This window comes from Dipodomys ordii, unplaced genomic scaffold (assembly GCF_000151885.1).
Source record: "Dipodomys ordii isolate 6190 unplaced genomic scaffold, Dord_2.0 Scaffold38, whole genome shotgun sequence".
Lineage (NCBI taxonomy): Eukaryota > Metazoa > Chordata > Mammalia > Rodentia > Heteromyidae > Dipodomys > Dipodomys ordii.
In genome coordinates, this window is record NW_012267254.1 from 14487486 (window position 1) to 14493255 (window position 5770).

The 5770-nt window shown below is 38.8% G+C and overlaps 1 pseudogene; it reads right to left on the reverse strand.

Moving 5' to 3' along the window:
• Positions 1 to 2847: 2847 nt before the first annotated feature.
• On the reverse strand, positions 2848 to 3713 carry LOC105986985 (annotated as a pseudogene).
• Between the last annotated feature and the right edge of the window lie 2057 nt (positions 3714 to 5770).

A 5770-nucleotide genomic window follows, 5' to 3' on the forward strand; every position in this document is an offset into this window, starting at 1 on the left:
TCTATTCAGAAAATTTCGGCCTGAGCCAAGGAGACCTAGGGTTTCTCCTATTCCATCCTGTAATGTTTTCAGAGTGTCTGCTTTGACTTCGAGGTCTTTGATCCATTTGGAGTTGATTCTGGTGCAGGGTGATATATAAGGATCTAGCTTTAGTTTTCTACAAGTAATTAACCAATTTTGCTAGCACCATTTACGGTACACGTTCTTCTCAGCAGCTCATGGAACTCTCTCCAAAACAGACCATATCATAGTTCATGCAAGGAACTTAAGCAAATACAAGGGGATTGACATAATCCCCTGTATCCAATCCGACCACAGTGGAATGAAGCTAGTTCTCAATAATAAAGCATACCGCAGAAATTACTCAAATACTGGGAAATTGAACAGCACATTCTAAGCAACACCTGGGTAACAGAAGAAATTAGAGAAGAAATTAAAAAGTTCCTACAATTCAATGAAAATGAAGACACATCAGAAAGAAACTTGTGGGACACAACAAAAGCAGTCCTGAGGGGCAAATTTATCACCCTCAGTGCCCACATCAAGAAAATAGAGACAGACCAAGTAAATAATCTCATGTTGCAATTAAAACAGCTAGAAAAACATGAAAAAATGGAACCTAAAGTTACTAGACGGAGCCAGATAATCAAATTAAGAGTGAAAATTAATGAACTAGAGAATAGGAAAATTATAACTAAAATTAATAAAACAAAAAGCTGGTTCTTTGAAAAAATAAATAAAATTGATAGACCTTGGCAAGATAAATTAAGAAAAGAAGAGAGGAAACCCAAATTAACAAGATCAGGGATGCCACCGGAAAAATCACAGCAAATACCCAAGATATCCAAACAATTATAAAGAACTATTTTCAAAAGTTACACTCTCTAAAAAAAGAAAACCTAGCAGAAATGGATGCATTTTTAGAGAAATACAAATTGCCCAAACTGAGCAAAGAAATGTTCACCATCCCTGGTTGTGAAGGAAATGAAAATAAAGACAACCCTGAGATACCACCTTACCCCAGTCAGAATGGCCCACATCCTAAAGTCAGCCAATGACAAATGCTGGAGGGGATGCAGAGAAAAAGGAACCCTATTACACTGCTGGTGGGAATGTACACTAACACAACCACTTTGGAAAGCCGTCTGGAGGTACATCAGAAATCTAAATATAGACCTCCCCTATGACCCAGCCATACCACTTCTAGGCATCTACCCTGAACAACAGGAACCAGTATACAAGGACACATGAACCTCCATATTTATTGCAGCACTGTTCACAATAGCCAGGATATGGAAACAACCCAGATGTCCTACCACAGATGAATGGATCCAAAAATTGTGGTATCTACACAGAATAGAATATTATGCAGCCATTGAAAAGTACAAAATAGGGCTGGGAAGGTGGCTCAGTTGTAGAGCGCTTGCCTTGCATGCCTGAGGCCCTGGGTTCAATTCCTCAGCACCACATAAGCAAAAAGGAAAAAGCCAGAAGTGGCACTGTGTCTCAAGTGGTAGAGCGCTAGCCTTGAGTTCAAGAGCTGAGGGGCAGCACCCAGGCCCAGAGTTCAGGCCCCACGACCGGACCCCCCCCCCCAAAATAAAGAAAGAAAAAAGAAAAGTACAAAATAATAAATGCCATTTGTAGGGAAATGGATAGAGCTAGCAGAAATCATGTTGAGCGAGGTAAGCCAAGAGCAAAGAGACAAACGGCACATGGTCTCCCTGATAAGTGGATGTTAAATCCAAAATGTAAGGTGATACAACAAAATTAACAAGACTTAAGAAACAAAGGACTTCCACTCATCTCACTACTAAATAATCCCATGCCGCTGATCACATATGTGCTATATATGAGCACACCGGAGGGAAACCTGGAAGACAACACAGATCTAGAAGGAATCAGGGAAAAACATACAACACTGGGACCCATCAGCTGCACTGGACATTGATCAAAATGAACTAAGCAACACAATGGCAGCGATGGGAGGGAGAAAACAAGTGGGAAGGAGGGAACTGCTGATTCTATGCAAAACGAAAGAAATGTACGTATCACTCAATGTGGAAGACATAACTGTATTGTAAAGCTCATAGAACTCATAAACGTTATAGACGATGATAGACAATTTGCCCCATGCAAGTTTGAATGTGTTTATGACTTTTAAGTATCATTATCCCACAATACTGTGAAATTTTGTAAATTATGTAATCACAATCACAATAAAGAATTTTTTTAAAAAACAGTTAAAAAAAGTGTTGTTGGAAGTGGCGCTGTAGCTCAAGTGGTAGAGCGCTCGCCTTGAGCTGAAGAGCTGAGGGACAGCGCCCAGGCCCAGAGTTCAGGCCCCACGACCGACCAAAAAAAAAAAAAGTGTTGTTATTGGTTAAGTGGTAACTCATGAAATCCCATTTATAAAATTGACAATATAACAGAGAGCAACATAATATCCTATAAGTATTAAAGACAAACAAGTTTACAAATAATGAAACTGTAGTTCCTAACTCTAAAATAGTTGGCCATATGAAATAAGAGTAACGTCAATTAATAAAGAAAAATAAACTGCTAGTGCGCAGCATTCAGCCTTCCATAGCATATTTCACAGTTCCGGCCATTTCGGTTGAGTTGTTGTTTGATACACAAAGCTGAATTAATTTTGTTGGGAAGTATGAAATAATTTTCTATACTATTTGAAATATATTTTGTTTGTAAATGAATAAAATAAAATAGGTGTTTATCTTAAATTTTAATCATTCTTGTTAAAAATAAAACTAATCTCAACCATTAAATGAAAAACATGTGTATTTAAAACAATATGTTTAGAAAACTGAATCACATTCCTTGTCAGCATTATGCTTTTCTCTTGCTAGAATCATCTTTGTTCCTTCTTTTTACACCCCAATTATTAACCCTGGCTATATCTTCCCTCACTCAAGCACTAACCATGCGAAAGCAGGGAGAAGAAAAAGTACAGCTCCTATATTTGAAGGGTGACTTCGGTAGTAGTAAACTGATGTCAAAGAAAGTCAAGGTCTTCCTCAAGAGAATCAAGATTCTTCCTAAACAGTAGATAAATTCTTTTCCAACAATGCCTGAGCTTCATCAGTATCATATTCAAGCATTACATTAGCCCCCATCCACAGACACACTTTATCAGTAGGAGGAAGCAAAGCTTTGCAGTATGAGTTATCTGCCAATAAAAATCTGGTCTCCATTGAATCGGGGGAATCTTTTTCCTTCTGCATGTATTTTAGAATTTCTAAAGTCTGCTTAATTTCAGGATTCTGACTTTTCTGTCTCCTTTTCTTTTTCCTTTTTTTTTTCTTGGTCATGGGGCTTGGACTCTAGGCCTGGGCACTGTCCCTCAGTTCTTGAGCTCAAGGCTAGCGCTCTACCACTTGAGCCACAGTGCCACTTCCAGCTTTTTTTACTTAAGTGGTGCTGAGGAATTGAACCCAGGGCCTCATGAATGCAAGGCAAGCACTCTTACCACTGAGCCACCTTTCCAGCCCTCTCCTTTTCTTTTGAACAAGGTTGAGATCCATAAATTCACACGTCTGATATGGTTCATCCAGCTTCCTTAGTACTGTATCTGCAGTCTCATTCCCAGGTTGTTTCATGAAAGAATCTACATCTTCCACAAACACTGCTTCAGGAATCCCAAGATGAAGCCGCAGCCCAGTCCCTGACCCCACTTCTTCAAGGGCAGCACCTTCCTTAGCAACCACCAGCTTGAGAAAGCCAGCTCCCAACAGACTGCCCCCTATCTTTGCTTACTCCCCAACTACACTGAGCTGAAAATATGGTACTTGTTTTTCTGAAGGCTTTTCCAAATCTCTCAGCCCACAATTTTACTTTTCTTCTCTTCTAGGTCTGTGTCTGGGTAAGTTAGTTCACTCACTTAGTCATGTTTATTTTACTGTTAAACACTGTTAAATGATGTTTCTGACAGGCAGAATGCTCACTTAGCACACACCATTGAACTCACAAAAAAGCAGCTCAGAAGAATAGCCTGTGTATTTCACAAAAGACTGTCGATTAATTTCTCTGCATACCCTACACAACTGTCTCCGTATTGTGAGCATCCTCATGGATTATGACGATGCCTGAACTTGTTCTCTGGTGTGGTTTGCTTAACCATGTTTACAAACAAACTGATTATGCAAGCAAGAGAATGATGAAAACGAACGCAGTCCCTTCTGGCTCAGCCCTTCAGATGTTTCAGCAAAGAGTTCATACTATTTATTCTGTCCTACATTATCCAGAGAATTTAATATGATTTCCTTGTACTTAAAAGCCATTTCATAGTCTTGGAACTCACCGTAAAGATAACTTGTTTAAAATCATCAGGCATTAGCTGCTGGTTTGACTATTTACTAATACTACTTTACTAAATTTCCTTACAGCTTCTAAATGTTTTCATTACTGTGGGACAAGGATCAGAGAAACAAGGCATTAGTCGTTATGCAGGAAGTCAGATTTTACTTTTTGGTTATCAACCTTGATCTCTGCAAGCAATCCATTCTCTCTCTGATTTCAGAAGTCTTGTAAGGAAATAGGACTTCAGCCTTATACTGTCAGGGGAAAAATTACCAGGATACTTAATAAAAAATTACCAGGATACTTAAGTTTGGGGGGGGTGACCTTTTTCAGTTTGAGAGTAATTCTTGACATGTGGTCCAGATAGGTCTCAAGTACTCTATCCTCCTGCTTTATTGTATTGCATGCTCAGGTTACAGTCATGTTCCACCATGCCCACTTCCTATTTTGACATAAAATTCAATTTTAAATATCCCAGGCTATGACCCTAAGATAGCGTTGTTTCTGGAGAATTAAGTATCATGAAAACCACAGATCAACATGTTTGAATTTATCAATCACTTTCTGTGATAAGCATAAAAACCCATGCTTTCCTGTACATTTGAAGTTCCGACATAAATTAACAAATCAATATGCCAGAGAATGCTGCACATTTCATCAAACTATTCAGAGATACCTTTTCCCTTCCTCTTTTTAGGAAGGTGGGAATGGTGGGGAAAACATCTGGTCTCCCAATGTATTCCAAGCTAGGCTGCCTCCACTTTTAGAATTGTGGGATTTAAATAAACTGCCACCACATCTGGCTAAAACTTGTTGACTGTTCATCTAGAGGTGGAATGCCTCAGGAGGTATAGTGCCACCCTTGAGCAAAAAACTAGACACAGCTCCCAGGTACTTAGTTCAGCCCCCAAGTACTGGAAATAAACAAAAAATTGCTTTTGGCTTTGAATTAAAATTGACAACAATTTTAGATAAGGTATTAGCAATCTACAGACAGCATATATATATATATATACACATATACATATATATATATTATATTGCCAGGATTACACTATCTATCATTTTAATTGGACACTGTTGTTTGGGCCAAGAAGAACCCATTAAAGATAATTTTGCAGAACATGGAAAAAGGATTTTAACAATCTCCTGCTAAGCTAAGGCAAATTGAAAAGAAGAAGTCAATCTGCTGGTGGTTATAACGGGGACAATCTAATTTTATTAAATGGCTTTTTATCATAAAATGCTATTTTTTCAGTCTCAGGGTGTGGGAACCCTAGAGCCCTGTGAGGACTATGGCTGGCTGCAATAGAGCTGACATATTTGAATGGTAAAAGTGGAAAACTTTGTGTGTGCGTGTGAGAGAGGGAAAGAGAGAGATGGAGAGAGAGAGAGAGAGAGAGAGACTTTCTACAGTCTCCTGTAGACAGGATGAGTCTCTGTATTTACTTAT